The 15,058-nt window shown below is 45.3% G+C and overlaps 1 protein-coding gene and 1 long non-coding RNA gene across 11 annotated transcripts in view; one reads left to right on the top strand and one right to left on the bottom strand.

The window, feature by feature from the left end:
* FOXN3 (forkhead box N3) overlaps nucleotides 1–15,058 on the top strand; it is a 408,764-nt gene that overhangs the window by 147,940 nt on the left and 245,766 nt on the right. The window contains exon 1 of one of the 9 annotated variants that reach the window (XM_024736285.1): nucleotides 11,399–11,485. The exons of 7 other annotated variants lie outside the window; for them this stretch is intronic. The gene's annotated coding sequence lies outside the window, so the exon portion shown is untranslated. Of the gene's footprint in view, nucleotides 1–11,398; nucleotides 11,486–15,058 lie in introns of those variants that run through there. One more of the 9 variants, XM_024736288.1, reaches the window with a different exon arrangement.
* LOC112393879 (uncharacterized) overlaps nucleotides 9,895–15,058 on the bottom strand; it is an 11,309-nt gene continuing 6,145 nt past the window's right edge. The window contains exon 3 of one of the 2 annotated variants that reach the window (XR_003002043.1): nucleotides 9,895–9,926. This is a non-coding gene — a long non-coding RNA (uncharacterized LOC112393879). The remainder of the gene's footprint in view (nucleotides 9,927–15,058) is intronic. The other variant, XR_003002044.1, reaches the window with a different exon arrangement.

The raw sequence follows: 15,058 nt of genomic DNA on the forward strand, positions 1-15,058 counted from the left end.
CTGTCTTGCGGCATCTTAGTTCTCCGACGAGGGATTGAACCCAGGGCCCACGGCAGTGAAAGTGATCCTAACCACTGGACCAACCGCCAGGGAATTCCCATTTCTGTTGAAAGTTGATGCAGAGAAAGTTACTCTTTTTTTTTTAACATCTTTATTGGAGTATAATTGCTTTACAATGGTGGGTTAATTTCTGCTTTATAACAAAGTGAATCAGCTATACATATACATATATCAGCTATACATATACATATATATAGAGATGCCCCTCCTCCCACCTAGAGGGGTGGGATAGGGAGGGTGGGAGGGAGGGAGACGCAAGAGGGAAGAGATATGGGAACATATGTATATGTATAACTGATTCACCTTGTTATAAAGCAGAAACTAACACACCATTGTAAAGCAATTATATTCCAGTAAAGATGTTAAAAAAAAAATCTACAAACAATAAATGCTTGTAGAGTGTATATGGAGAAAAGGGAACCCTCTTGCACTGTTGGTGGGAATGTAAATTGATACAGTCACTATGGAGAACACTATGGAGGTTCCTTAAAAAACTAAAAATAGGACTACCATATGACCCAGCAATCCCACTACTGGGCATATACCCTGAGAAAACCATAATTCAAAAAGAGTCATGTACCAAAATGTTCATTGCAGCTCTGTTTACAATAGCCAGGACGTGGAAGCAACCTAAGTGTCCATCATCGGATGAATGGATAAAGAAGATGTGGCACATATATATATGATGGAATATTACTCAGCCATAAAAAGGAACGAAACTGAGATATTTGTAGTGAGGTGGATGGACCTAGAGTCTGTCATACAGAGTGAAGTAAGTCAGAAAGAGAAAGTTACTCTTAGTTGCCTTTTCTGGAGGGTTATAAATGAGGAAACTGGGGTCTGAGTGAGTGAGAGAGAGAGAGAGAGAAATAACCACCCTCCCTTATGCTCACTATAATAACCTTTCCTCCTGCTTGTGATTTGAAATCAAAGGCCAGCTATTATACCTTACATACCTATACCTCCCCAAAGAGTGATAACTTATACCAAGACCTGACCTTTGTTGTTGACTTTTTTCCTTGAAATTCTTTCCTTGCTGGGTTCTAGCTTTGCTTAATTAGTAGGTATTAAAAGATGATAAGACAGGGACTTCCCTGGTGGTCCAGTGGTTAAGACTTCGCCTTCCAATGCAGGGGGTGTGGGTTCGATCCCTGGTCAAGGAACGGAGATCCCACATGCCTCACGGCCTTAAAACAGAGGCAATATTGTAACAAATGCAATAAAGACGTTAAAGATGGTCCACATCAAAAACCCCCACAACTTTATGAAAGAAAAGATGATAAGATAAATAGGAGATACCAGGGACACACAGATAGGACAATTTAAGTTAGAATGAGGATAAGGAAGTGTTTATTTTCCACATCAAAAGAATGTTCTAATATGATAGGTACTACAGTTGACCTTTGGACAGCATGAGTTTGAACTGCGCGGGTCCACTTATACGTGGACGTTTTTCAATAGTAAACACTGTAGTGCTGTGTGTTCCATGTGGTTGATGCCACAAATGTGGAGGAACAGCAAATAGGGAGGGATCGCGTGTAACTCTAACTTATACACAGAAAACAAATAGCCAGTTCTTCCCGTTGTGCATTCAAAATGCACATGTTGGAGTATTAGCTAATTATTTGTCATGCATTTGCCACCCATGACTAATCCTATTTTATGAATGAAATGAAAGCAGGGAGGTGAAAATACTTGCATGACCTCTCAAAGCTGAGCCGTTGGTAGAAACAGCACTTGAACCCAAGTTCCCTTCTGCCAACTCACTAGGCTAACTGTTCCATTTAAACCATGAGTCATAAGCCATCAGGAGCTGGTATAAATACTGTGGTGGCTTTTTGTCATCCTCTCTTCTTTTCTCTAAAGGGCCAGATAGTAAATATTTTAGGCTTTGCAGGCTATACAGTTTTTGCTGGGACCGCTCCACCCTGCCCCTTCTCGGGAGAGCAGCCATCGGTGATATATAAACTAATGGCTGGGGCTTTGCTCCAATAAAATTTTATTTAGGAAACAGGTAGTGGACGTGATTGGCTGGCAGGTTGTAGTTTGCTATCGAAGGCTCCTTCTTCTTCATTTCTGATGTTGGGTGGGAGAGTCAAGTTAGCCATGAGAAATGTTCAGTTCGAACACTGAGCAGGCTCTGAAGTTGGGTAGAGGCTGATGTGTAAATTCTGTCCGTGGCTGGGAAGGCTGGCCGCTTAGGATAAAACTGAGAACTGTTATGTTCAAGCAATAGACTGTACCTAACAAGCAGTAGACGGCCACTCATCCCATGGACATGGGCGTGGCCTCAAGGGAGACGCTGGGGAGACCCTGGAGAATTCAGGGCACATGAACCCCTGAACTAATCAGCCCGGGGGTGTTTTCCGCTATTGAGGGGCATAGTTGCATCGTCTGCCTGCACGGCCAGAATGTTCCATCCGGCCCACAGTCTATGCCTACAATGCATTTCTCCCATCAGAATGTGGACCCCAGGAAGGGCCTAATTACCACAAATGTGTTGCAGTGAGCTCCCTGTTTGCCTCATCATCCACAGCAACGAGCAGTTCTTATTAGCGGCAGAGGGCTGGGAGTGATGTGACGCATTTGCGTCGAGGCAATGGTACATCGCGAGGAAGTGTCACTAGAGATGGCTGATACCTGTCCCCTGAGAGGAACAGGTGGGTCTGCAAAGAAAATGACTTAAAAACTAGCTGTCCGTGTGTTCAGCTTACCCGCAACACTCCCGCCTAGGAACGTGCATTCTCCAAGGGCAGTGTCCTGCACACTGGGCTGGGATTGGAGAATTTTGTCATTAAGGTCAGGAAAGTTTATTCTGGTTCTGCTGTTAAGAGAGGGAGTGCTACTTTTCTTTCAGCAGAGACAGCACGGGATCTAGGACCAAGATTAGAAAAGTTTTTTAGCAAATCTTCGGGGAGTTGTAGAAAACTTCGAGAAATCCTAATTAATTCCAGGAAAGAATTTCAATGGTTTATTGATACCTTCAACTATAAAGAGAGAAAAGAAGAAAAGGTTTAATCATTCTGCTTGGGAGAAAATGTACCGGTATTAGGCACAGTTAATGTAAATTATGAGCGAATAATTCTTAAAGTTGGCTCTTAACTCTCATTCTATTATAACTCTCTTTATATTTTACATAATAATAGTACACACTTGTATAGCATTTACCCTGTGCCATGCATCCCCGTAGGTGCTTTACAAATGTCCCTTTATTTGATCCTCCTTGCAGCCCTACGCGGGAAGTATTATACCCCCATTTTACAGGTGAAGATAGTAAGGTAACAAGAGGTCAAATGACTTGGCCATGCCCGCAAGCTTGACTAGCCTATGTGCTTGCCCCTCCTGCCGCCTGTCTTTTAAATGGATGTCGTGGCAGTAAAAAGTACGAGTGTATTCCTTCTAATGGATCCATCGTTTCCTAGAACAGATCGATCAATCCCTCATTCCATCCCTTGCTCAGCAAAGATTTCTAATGTTTACTGTCTGCTGGGCAGGACTCTGTCTACTTGGCTTCTCAGACATAATGACAGTGGGTGGTGATGGCTGACAGCAGTGTTGGGTGAGGTGAAGGAGAGCTCCAGCTGTGTGCCCTCACCTCCATGAAGCGACTTCAGCCCAAGCTGCAAACCTGTTTCCCAAGGGCACACCTGTTCACTAAGCTCACGGGACAGGTGTGGCAAATCAGAACGCCTGTGCGTTAATTTGAAGTGAGAAATACCACTGCGTAGAAGTGGTCTGGTGAGCTTGGGAATCAGGAAGGGAAGGCTTGGATGATTTCAATGATTTGAATGAGTGCGACTGCAAAATCAATTGCTCACAGCCCCCTGTGTAGCTAGATGCCATTGTTGCTGAGGCCCCAACCTCAAGGCCAGGGTTAATGCTGCCCAGTGCACCGGGCTGGTCTTAGAAAAAGGTCCACCTTTGTGGAATCTGTAAGGGCCTCCAGTACCCTGACCCTCCCACCCAACTCCCACCCCTCCCTTCCTTTCAGGAGGACACTTAGTTCTTTAGATATGTTAACGCAGCCCACCCTGCAGACTGGGGACTGGGTGGTCTCTCCCTTTGGGACTTTGTATATCTATATCCCATCTAGCACAGGAAAGTTTTTTCTGTTCAAGCTGGTGGGGTGTGTAGGACAGAGCTGAGACCCGGAGGGTGACTGAGAGCCCTGGAAATGAGCAGTGACACTAGGTTAAGGGCAAAATCAAAGGTCTAGCCTACTTGCACAGGTTCCATGGGCTCCCCCTGGCTTCCCAGCTCACTCCTTGGAGAAGGTAATCACACACCGCCTTGCAATGTCATCATTTTTAACATTAAAGGAGTGGTACCAAGAAACGGCAGGTCCAGTCCTGTGTGCAGAGGCTTCGGGTAGTTGGGGAAGAGGCCTCAGAGGAGGGACTGGAGGGTGCAGTTGCTGTTTTGAACTGAGGGGAAGGGATGGCCCAGGCTGGGCGGAGACCCTGGGCAGGGGGCCTGGTTGCAGTGGAAGGAGAGCTGGAGCTTCCGCTGTGCTCTCACACTTCATTCAGGGCTGCCTTTTCCGCAGCTGGACCAGTGTCCAGTCCTCTCCCCGCCCCTCCCTAAAGCGGTCATCTGTCAGCATTCAGACCCCAGCCAGGCTTGGACACCTGGACCTACTCTCGCCCTATCTGTTTTGCTGCACTTAATCACCATCACCTGGACCATAAATAACATCAAAGGAAAGGGCTGGTCGCGGACCAAGAGGGTGTAGCTGAAAGGGGACCCACTGCAGAGTCCCTCTGTTGCTCATTAACAAGGCTTGAACCCACAGCTCCGCAGGGAACTGAAACAGGGCTCTCTCTGCTGCATGGGTTTGAGGTGCTCCCTTTTCCCCAAGCCCTACTGGGAAGCTGCTGCAGCAGCCAGAGGCCAGGAAAGCACCCCTCCATCAGAGGAGGGGGTGGCCCTCTCCTTCCTCGCCTTAGTGGGGGTGGGCAGGCCAAGAAGCAGACCTGGTGAGTGCGGATGGCGCCCTGGCTCGGAGCCTGCTGGATCAGACTGCTGGGTTCACTCTCAGCTCTGCCACCCCTCAGCTGAGTAACCTGTGGCAGGTCATTTTAACCAGCTTGAAGCCCAGGTCTCTTGTAAAGTAAAGATAATCGTACCTTCCTCAGAGAGCTGTTGGCCGACAGAGGAGATAGTCCCTGAGAAGCGATGAGCCTGGCACACAGTAGGTGCACATGGGGAAGATGCGGGCTGTGTGTGGCCTGAAGCCTATTCAATTTGGGGTAGGAGGGAACTCTTTAAGAAAAGAATGTAAAATTACAATATGGAACCAGGTATAAGTAAGCATTTATTTCAAATGATAAAAGAAAACACAAAAAAGTGTATGATTGGAAAGCTGACATCCTAAACATCATGAAATCAAAACAAAATAACATAATCTTATTATTGATCAGCTGTTTAACATATGTCTATGTTACTTTTCTTCCTACAGCTTTTGGGCTCTGTACTCTTTGATCATTTCTTCATATGATAATAATTTTGGAATGCCATTTTCTCTCTAGAGAATAGCAAGATAATTCACCCATTCCTATAGCATGGTTGGTTGGGATTTGTTTTTTACAGTTGATAGTTTAGAAAAAAAGTTTTTTAGCTTTACAACTGGTTGTCGGTAATGTCAGATAAATTTTTAGGATTATTGTCAAACTCGTGGAAAGCTCTTTCAAGTTTCTTTCAATGTGTGAGCTATAAGGTTTCAGAGCATTTAAAATTTTTGTATGCAGTGTCTAATCTTAAATATAAAAGATGCCTATTAGACACATTTCTGGGGTCCTTACCTGGGCCGCGGAAGGGGCCTGTGTGAGTGAGGGGTGTTGAGGTTTAAGCTTCAGTATTTCATGGTAAATTTTCCTGTGAGTACTCAATAAATGTTAACTAGATCATATTTTATTATATTTACTGACACTCATCTTTTTAATTTTATAGTTTTAGATTTATTAAAAATGAATTCTCATTGACACTAAATAGAATCTTTTTTTTTTTTTTTTTTTTTGTGGTACGCGGGCCTCTCACTGTTGTGGCCTCTCCCGTTGCAGAGCACAGGCTCCGGACGCGCAGGCCCAGCGGCCATGGCTCACGGGCCCAGCCGCTCCGCGGCATGTGGGATCCTCCCGGACCGGGGCACGAACTCGCGTCCCCTGCATCGGCAGGCGGACCCTCAACCACTGCGCCACCAGGGAAGCCCTAAATAGAATCTTAATTTAGTTACATTTGTGCAAGTCGTTCATTCAGTATCATCTGTTGACTGTCTACTTTGATCAATCTACCTCACGTTGATCGTTGGGAGCCTTCGATGACAGAGTGGCAACACACAGCTCAGTGTCTTCATGTAGTGATTACACAATAAACTAAGCCACTATTGTAACTGAAAGTGGGGTCCGGCTACTCGCCGCTCAAAAGCCAATAAAGAGGCCAAGTTGGTGGAAAGGAGAGTTTGCTTTACTTTGGATGCCTGCAACCGGGGGGCTGGGGGCGGGAGTGGGGAGGGGGAGGGCCGACGCCTGTCCAAAGGCCAAGTCCCCCTCCCTGACAATCAGGGGGCAAGAACTTTTATAGACGGAGGGAAGGGGCTACGTGCAGAGACAGCACAGTCAGCTCTGACTGTCATCTTGAAATTGGTCATCTGTGGTCTGACCAGCGTCATCTTGATTGTTTTAGCTACAGTTAATCTTCTGTTCCAGGGTCGGTTTGTTCCCATTTCTTAGAGGCCAAGTCTCAGAATTGTGGCAGCTGATGTCATGGCTACAGCCTGCTCACCATGTAGGTAACTTCTTCTACCTGGTGGGGATCTCAGTATCTATAAGACAGCTCACAGGCTATGGCTCAGAATATTATCTATAGCCCTTAAGGAGGAACTAAAGGTCCTTGACTATGCTTAATGACTAAACTATTATTATTTGGTCTCCTTTGACTGTTTTCCTTTGTTTCTGCATTTTCTCACTTCTCTGATTAAACTTATTCTTTGGCTGAAGTTTTTCCACAGACAAAACGCAGGCAGAGGACATGGCAGGTGAGGACCACAGGGTCCTGCTCCATTTCACTATGACCATCATCACCTTCCTGTCAGCACCCGATCTGGAACTGGGCACCTGGGGATATAAAGTTCAGATATTGTCCCTCAGGGAGGTTGGTATGGGCTCAGGTTAGGGTCAAACTCTTGAGACCTGAATGGGAGTCATGGTTTGTATCAAATTCTAGGTGGAGCTGGCCTTCCCTCTAGCCATGAATTCTTTCCAGTTAATCTCCATTCATGAGTTCTCCCTTCATCAGTAATGCTCTATTAATATGGCCAAATTTATACATTCAGCCATACTTTTAAAGTGCTCATCGATAATGTTTAATTTCATTTTTCTCCCACATCTTTTTATTCCTATCAAGTCCAGTCACTAAATTTGTCAAAATGCTGTTTTCTCTATTTTTTTTTATTGACGCCTAGTTGATTTACAATGTTGTGTTAGTTTCAGATATACAGCACAGTGACTCAGTTATACATGTATATTCATAAACATACACACGTATATATATTCTTTTTCAGATTCTTTTCCCTTATAGGTTATTACCTATAAGGTATAAGTATATTGAGTATAGTTTCCTGTGCTATACAGTAGGTCCTTGTTGGTTATCTACTTTATATATAGTAGTGTGTATATGTTAATCCCGAACTCCTAATTTATCCCTTCCCTCCCTTCCTTTCCACTTTGGTAACTATGTTTGGGGTTTGTTTTGCCTGTGGGTCTATTTCTGTTTTGTAAATAAGTTCATTTGTTTTTTTTTTTTTGGCTGCCCTCCGCAGCATGTGGAATCTTAGTTCTCTGACCAGGGATCGAACCCATGTGCCCTACATCGGAAGTGCAGAGTCTTAACCACTGGACCGCCACGGAAGTCCCCTATTTGTATTTTTTTTTTTAGATTAGTTTTCTCTATTTTGTAATGTTAAAGACTTTACTCCGGCAGAAACATCCGTGGACAGGGAGTCAAGAAGTGGCATCTACCACTAACTCTGCATGGGGGATGTGCTGGGATGCTTTGGGTTACAAATAACAGAAGATCCAGCTCAGTGTTCGAACAAGACAGGAAATGTGTTGGCCCATCCACTGAGTCCTGGCTGGACCCGCCTGTTCTTCTACACCAGTCCACTGCCCCTGGAGCTGATGATGGGATCAATCCTGCCCAAACCACCAGGCTGGGGAATTGGGTGCTGTTGAGAAGGGAGAGAAGAATAGACACCGGAAAGGAAACTACCAGTGTGCGTTCTGACATGTGGCCCTAAGTCACTTCACTTCTCCGGGCCTCAGTTGTCCCATTAAATTGGGGGCATGTCCGAATCCATGAGTGAAGTCCTTCCTAAGGGTAAGCTTTATGATTTTATTTTTACTAATTGGTTTTTGTAATGAATGAACAAACCTTTTTTTGGCCAGTGCTGTAGAGCTAAGAATGTAATTAGGAAACAAATAGCTCTGTTTCGATAAGTCAGGGCAGTCAGCCTTAGTAACTTTCCTCCTACCCATGAGTTGCAGATTTTGATCTAGAAAAATGAGCAGTGGAGGATGTGAGGGAGGAGCCCCGGAAAACAGCATAGAAAGCCTGCTTTGACTTAGTAAAGCATATTTGGTTCGCAGCAAAGCATAATTTTGTTCGCAGCAAACGTAACTTGGATGTTCGTTCACAGGAGATCCGGGAAGGTCTGGGCCCGGCTTGTTTTTCTTACCATAACCATTGGAGGCTCTGCTAGGAAGCTGGTATCACAAAGAAGCCGAGAGAGGTTTAATTTGGATTCAGAGGGAGCTGGTGTTGCCAGAAGCCAGAGAATGACTCTAAATGGCAGTGGAATCAGATCCCTGTGGTTAGTTGAGGGTTTCTCAAGAATGAAACCACAGACCTCAGCTTTCTACTTCATCCACTTTTTATGGAGCCTTTGGCCAGTCTGGACGTGAGATCCCAGTAGTGGCACCAGGAAAGCTTTCAAGGAAGCATCCGAGGGTGGTTCCTGAGGGAATGAACTCCTGGGCCTTGGTACCAAAAATCCAATTGGGAGTGCCGTGGACGTGAGGGTGGCATGAGTGCTGGAGATGGAGGTGAGCTATGGGGGCCTGTTTCCTCCATTCCCAGTGTACAGAGCTGTGTGTCGACTCTGAGGACCTGTAGGGCCCGGGGCTGCCTCCGTCGGAGAGTTTTACCCTCCTGTCCAGGATCCACGGGGAAGAGTTAATCTGACTGGTAGTAGAGTCAGTATATTTTTATTGTGATTGGCTCATTTTTGAACATATGTATAGAGTTGGCAAAGGTTGATCTGTGCCTTAATCTAATTCCCTGCAATATAGCTTTTGGAAATTCGTTCTGGTGCGGTGGTCGGTGGTGTTTCTAAACCGGCAGACAATTACCACCTACCTTTGTGTGCAAAGTGAAAGAGAAATAATTCGAAAATGGTTGCTGGTCAGATGTCTGTGCCTTGGAAGCATTAGCCTGAAGTGAAACCGTAAGATCTTTATCCCCGTGGTGGTTGGTCATTTGTTGGATTGGGGGGAGGGAACGATGAGAACTGGAGGGAGAGTAGATTGTTTTATGTGTTACCTCATGAGCACCTTCATAGCTGCTTGTTCCTTCTGCAGGTCCGTATCCAGATGGGAGGTAGGGACAGGCTTGGAGTTTCAGGCCCGGCCTCTGGAGTCGTCAACTGTCATGAGGTGTTTTTTGTTGTTGTTCCAAAAGTCTTTGTGTTTTATAATTCAGGCAGGAGCTCAGTGCTGGTGTGTGGCCATTACCCTGGGTCTTACGGCCTTTTGTAGATATGTTTGTCATTCACTGAACGATGTCCATTTCTATGAGAGCACAAGCAGCTGAGCCTGCAGAAGCAGGAAGGGCATGTATGTTTAGTGGTCCATTTGAAGAACGCTACGCAAGAACCAAATCAGAGAAACCCATAAACCTCCGACGAAGAAGCCCAAGACGTAGACTGCAAGCAAGTTACACTCTGTGATCTTGGAAATGAGATCTTGGATAGTATAAATAGATAGGAGAGTGCGGTGCTCAAGAGGATGGGCTCTGCAGGCCGAAGAGACTTGCGGTCTTAACTTCTCATTTCACCTCTTAGTGCCAATTATTGACCACCAGCAAACAACTTTTTTATTTTATTTTTGCCACGCCACGCAGTTTGCGGGATCTCAGTTCCCCGACCAGAGATTGAACCCCGGTCATGGCAGTGAAAGCCTGGAATCCTAACCACTAGGCCACCAGGGAACTCCCATAACTTAACTTCTTTAAGCCTCGGTGTCCTCATCTGTAAAAGGGGACGACGGCCCCTACCTGGGAAGGATAGTGGAAGGAGAAAATAAATAATGCAGGTAAAGCTCTTGGCATGGTGCCTGGTACATAGGAAACATTGGAGAGCTTTTGTTGTTTTGTCTGCTGTATGATTTTTTGGATTGCAGTAATTGGGTACTTGGTGTTCATTGTTTTGGCTTTTGTTATTTAGGTGCCTTGAACATCCTCAGGCAAAACTGACATTCCCTTTGGTCCTCCTCAGGACAGTTAGGAGTAAGGCGGTGTTAGGGTGGTCTGTGGACAAGCCAGGTTTCCCACCAATGAAGGAAGAGGCGAACTCTGCCTGTCAGACATGTTACTAGGGAAGAGCCCCCTGTGGCTCGGTTTCAAAGCAATATTTTGTCCCCACCCTTCCACAGAGAGGTGACAGAAATCTAGTCAGTCTCCGAAGAGTGGTAGAGAAGCTGAGACTTCAACGGGATGCCATTTTAGACGTCTCAATTTCTTTGGATGGAACTGGGTTTTTATATGTTTGATTCAAACAACAACAGCAACAAATCTGCAGGAACTCTTTTGCACAGAGGACCGAAAGAATGGCTTCTTACTCGGTACAGAAACTTGGGTTTAAAAACATGCAAACACGTGAAGAACCACCAGATTGCTGTCGGTAGGTGGCAAAGTACTTTGCTATAAATATTGCAGGACTCCTCTTTCTTTTAAAAGAAAAACTTGCTTTGCATTTCAGACAACAGAAATGGCTGGACAAGTCTTTAGTTCATGTGCAAGGAACTGAAAACAATGTGAAAGATTTTCCTTAAATGGAGACAGAGCTTGGCCTGGTCTCACGTTGAAGTTCAAGCCCCGGTCTGAATTGGCCTTCCATGTGTTATTTCTCAGATGTTATATGCAAGGTTCCCCTGCCCGAGACCGGGGAATCATTCATTTTTTTCCTGTAATCTTGAGGTGTGTACAGGGCACGACTCAGCCTCAGACCTTTCTGCTTTCACTTTTGGTTATTCAGAACCTCCATCTGGCGGTATTTGACTATGAGTGTTTTCTGTGGCTTTTCTGTGGCTCCTGTTCAAAGTATTCAAAGCAGTTTAAAAATACATAATGTTCAGCGATCTGACCAAGAACTAATGTAAGTACTTATTTGAAGACTATTTTTAACTCTTTAACTCTTACTACGTCTTGGAAATAGATACTAAGATTTAAAAAAAGGTTTGAAAAACATAGGACTACTCCACAGTCATAATGCTTTCAGTGGTGACAGTAGTTGCAAACAACACAGTTTGTAAAAACGGAAGAGCTAAAATTCTTTATTTAATATTAAACAGGAAACTGAAAGCAGTCTGCAGCAACGCGGTGGGTTTCCAACAAACCTGCGGGTGGGTTTATCTGCGCTGAACAGCCTAAATGAGACATCTCCCCTTTTATTCTGTTAAGATGGTGAGTTTTCATGAAAATCTCAACTAAAACATGACCATTGGAAGCAGGTTCTGTCTTGTTAGATGTTAAAGCAACCGGTTTCCACTAGAACCTAAGGAAATTTGGAAGCGAGTTGCAGACCTCTCAAAGAGTGGGAAATGCACTTTTGTTTCGCCTTTGTGCAGGGCTGTCACTCACCCAACGTGTGCATATGAATATTATTTCCGAAGACCTGGGCTTCATTTTAAGGTCAGCCCTCAATTTCGAGAGAATATAATTTGCTGCTATTTTTAGAGTCTCATGATTGCTCGTAATAACTAATGGAAAAAACTCAACAGAGAAATAAATGTCTACCAGCTGTGTCTGCTTAAACTTGATTAAAGGCAGTAAAAAAACGTAAACAGAAGAATGAATGTGACAATGGACGGAGGGAGAGACAAGTATCCCTCATTGTGAAAAGTTGTAGGGACATAACTCGTTCTACTTTGGAGGCCGGAGGTGTCTGTGTTGGAAGTTTCCGTTGCTGTTTGTCTTGAGTGGGATCAGTGTTGTAGTGAATAATTTATAGGCAGCATGAATGAGCTCATTAGTCACCTTTTCAGACTTGAAATGAGTTTTGTGGTTGTCATTACTCGAGCCTTCTGTGCAGCCGCCGCGCGCAAGGAGAGTTTGGCAGTTGGCCGCCTCGTTGTCAGGCAGCCTGCTCACCCATTAGGTCTGCGTTGCTTTTGTGTTTCCTTCAGACCTTCTCCTTCTCTTCCTGTGCCGGCCCAGGGACTCTCACATTTCAGATGCCCCTTGCACCCCGAGTTTAAATGAGTTTTTCGGGGGTTAAAAATGATCTTTTAGTTGTGTCTGCCAGCAAGAATGAAGTAGATGGAGTGAGCTTTTCTTTCTAGCAACTCCCGTGTAGGATTCCCTTGGTGCATGGTTTGATCTCCAAGTTCTTCAACAGCAGCAAGCTAGGGGGTCCTTGTTGAGCGGCTCAGCCGGCCTGTCGCATGGTGGCAGGCGTTTCAGGCAAGATGTCACTGGAGTTTGGAGGGGGCCGGCTGTCTCGGAGTAGGTGTGCATTAGTTACAGCCCTCAACATCCGTGTGGTGCGGGTGTCTGTGGATGAAGAAACTTATCCCGGCAAAGCTGCCTGGCCAGATTCCCAAGGCCAAAGAGAACCACGTTTTTCCTACAAAGAGATCGACAAGACGACCTTGCAGCAGCCCAGCCAGCTGGAGGGTCCCCATCACTGGGAATGGCCATTACTTCTTCCCCATCTCTATGTCTTCCCAGTTCAGATTATTAAGAGAAAGCAAACGCTTGCAGCTGCCTCCTTACTGCGCCCTTGGAGACTTGCCTTGGGGGCTGGTATGAGGGGGAGATGAGCCTGGGCATGCCAGTAGCAGGTGGGATTGCTTTGGAACGGACGTCATGACGCTCATCCCTCCCTTTGAACTTGGCCTGGGCAGCCTCCGGAGAGCTCTGACATCCACTCTCTGGGACTGGACTCCATCTGGAAGTCCAGGACTCTGTGGCATGCCCACCTTGGCCCTCGGGTCGCCTCTGCTGGCGCTCCTGGTGCGTGGATGCTTGCCCGGGGAGTCTCAGCCAACCGCCTGCCCCCCCGTGCTGAGGCCTCTTTGACATTAGCTATGAGCAACAGGCACTAATGGCTGCCATCACCAATGTGGGCAGCACCCCCTTCTGGGATCCATATTGTCAGACAGCTGGCCCTGAGGCAAGGAGGAAAGATGCTCAGTATTCCTCTCGAGAAGAAACGCCTGGTTGTTTAGGGTCCAAATCTTTGGAGCCAGAGTCGCATGTCTCTGAGTACAGAGAAATGAGGTGCTGTTGATCGCACCCACAGAAAGACAGCAATCCAGTTAGCCACTTCCTTCCCAGCCTCCATCCCTTAGTGATGGATCACGCACAGGCACTCATGCCTCACACTTTATGGGCACGTTTTGCTTGTGTCTGAATCACAATATTGAAGGCACAAGAGATGCTATTTTTGGAAGGAGGCAGGGTTTAAAAACTCAAAGTGTTGGGTGAATCGCACTGCCCAGTAGAGGAGCAGAGACTTCAGGTTTGGCTGTCGTAATAAATTGAGTAACTTGCTTCTCTTCGTAAAAGAACTTTGTACAGCAGGGAAATAAGTTGATAATATTTTTAATCTATGTTATCTCTCCCAGAGAGTTCACCAAATTCGGAGCTTTTACTTTGTTTTAAAAAGACAAATCTTCAGGAGAAGAATTGATTGTTTTCTTTCACATCCCTCCGAAAAAGTAAAATGAGAGAAGTTATTTCTTGGCACGGTTAAGACTTTGGCAGACATAGTCACTGAAACCCATGAGACTGTGGTACTTGGTGTACTTGCTGAAGAGAGGAAAACAATAAATGCTCTTAAAAACGTTGGAGGAGGAAAAGGTTGATGATGCTACTCTTTCGCTGATCCGCAGAGTTATTAGATACCCGTTTGAGAGAGGAATAAAAAAAGAGCATTTTTTTTTCCTGTTAAGTGATTGATGTTTTTGATTACCACTAGTTCCACATGCTACGAGCAGAACAGAAGTGTAAGAAGGGGTCCTTGCCTCTCAAGGCACTTAGTCTGTTTGACACTCAGTAGCTAGTTGATTTGTTTTTTATTACAAAGGTACACCATACCATGTTGATTATGAAATAGAAGCTGAACTTTGTCTTTTTGAAAGTAGTCCCTTTTCATTCAGCTTAAAAGTCCCTTTTTTCCTTCTACCTCCTGGTCACAGTTTTTCCTTTCTTGAACTTCACTGCTTCTGGCCTTTACATCCTTGACCTCTAAGAGGTTCTTTAAGACAAAACCAAATGCTCTGGACTGATCTGACGCTTCCCTTGGTAGGAACAGGGCTCTGAACTCTGGAGCCAAACTGTGTGGGTTCAAATCCCAGCCCCATCACTTACCAGCTGTGTGACCTTGGGCAGGTGGCTAAACCTCTCTGTGCCTCAGGCTCCTCATTTATAAGATGGCCATAATAACATTATCTACCTCACATGGTTAATGTGAGGCTGAAACAGTGAATATTTGCAAAGTCTTAGAACACTCACGGGCACTGAATAAGTGGCCAATTAAATACAATCGATTTCATTCTTCACGGGTTCCATATTTGCAAATTCTCTTACTTGCTAAAATTTATTTGTAATCATAAAATCAATACTTGTGGTGCTTTCATGGTCATTCGTGGACATGTGCAGAGTGGCAACAAATATGAGTAATCCAGGGGCTTCCCCGGTGGCGTGGTGGTTGAGAGTCCGCCTG

The sequence above is a fragment of the Neophocaena asiaeorientalis genome, unplaced genomic scaffold (genome assembly GCF_003031525.2).
Source record: "Neophocaena asiaeorientalis asiaeorientalis breed wild unplaced genomic scaffold, Neophocaena_asiaeorientalis_V1.1 scaffold152, whole genome shotgun sequence".
In the NCBI taxonomy this organism is placed as follows: domain Eukaryota; kingdom Metazoa; phylum Chordata; class Mammalia; order Artiodactyla; family Phocoenidae; genus Neophocaena; species Neophocaena asiaeorientalis.